General features: G+C 35.9%; 1 non-coding gene across 1 annotated transcript; it reads right to left on the reverse strand.

The window, feature by feature from the left end:
• Window positions 1-863: 863 nt before the first annotated feature.
• LOC112098753 lies at window positions 864-971 on the reverse strand. The gene has a single exon (XR_002905861.1). It is a non-coding gene; the product is annotated as a small nucleolar RNA R71 (small nucleolar RNA).
• Between the last annotated feature and the right edge of the window lie 234 nt (window positions 972-1205).

A 1205-nucleotide genomic window follows, 5' to 3' on the forward strand; every position in this document is an offset into this window, starting at 1 on the left:
TGTTGAAATTGCTGTAGCAAATCTAATAACATCAATTCCTGTGGAGACGATCTTGAATACTCATAATAATATTACATGTTGTGTACACTTGCACACTGACAACCATAGCATTTGAATTAATTACAACAAGTTTTTAGCGTCGTTGCCGGGGATTGATTGTTCGTTGTGATTTGTGAAATTAGTTTTAACAGTGCTAATTTTTAATTCTATTTTAATTTGTTTACTTTGTTGACATAGGTGATCTAGCAGCGCTTGCATGCGCAAATATAAATCTGTTGAATTCTAGTTTGATCTAGAAATTAAAAGAGCTGCAAAAAGATTGAGAAGAGAGCATTAGGAATTACAAGTTGTTGTAGCAATGGATGATTTGCAAGATATAAGATATTTGAACCCTAGAGGGGAGATACAACTAGTCAATGTACCTGAAGGTCTGAATGACCAACATGTTCATAGGCAACCAGTGAATAACAATATTATTCACATCGTGGACGATAGAGATAAAACCATTTAAGACTATGCACTATTGACTCCTCAAGCCATACATTCGGGAATAGTTAGACCCGACATTCAAGCTGACAATTTTGAGCTCAAACTAGTGATGTTTCAAATGCTACGAACAGTGGGGCAATTTAATGGACTGCTATCAGAAGATCCTCATTTACATCTTAAGCTATTTTTGGAAGTGAGTGATGCTTTCAAAATTACTGGAGCATCGCAGGAAGCATTGAGACCAAACTTTTTTCGTTTTCTTTGAGAGATCAACCAAGAAAATGGTTGAATTCTTTACCACCTGATTCCATCACTACATGGAATGACTTATCTGACAATTTTTTGATGAAATACTTCCCGCCAACGAAGAATGGAAAATCGAGGAACGAGATCACATCTTTCCATCAACTAAAAGATGAGAGCTTATATTATACATGGGAAAGATTTAAGGAGTTACTCAGAAGATGTCCTCATCATGGTATTCATTACTACATACAGTTGGAAACTTTCTACAATGGTCTCAACCCAAACACTAGATTGATTGTAGACGCTTCAGCAAATGGGGTCTTGTTATCTAAGTCTTATAATGAGGCTTATGAAATTTTGGAGAGGATAGCCAATAATAACTATCAGTTGCCATCAACCAGACAAACTGCAGCAAGAGGAACAACATGAGTCCATAACGTAGATGCCTTGATAACATTATCAACCTAAAT

The sequence above is a fragment of the Citrus clementina genome, unplaced genomic scaffold, assembly GCF_000493195.1.
Source record: "Citrus clementina cultivar Clemenules unplaced genomic scaffold, Citrus_clementina_v1.0 scaffold_5, whole genome shotgun sequence".
NCBI classification, from domain to species: Eukaryota; Viridiplantae; Streptophyta; class Magnoliopsida; order Sapindales; family Rutaceae; genus Citrus; species Citrus x clementina.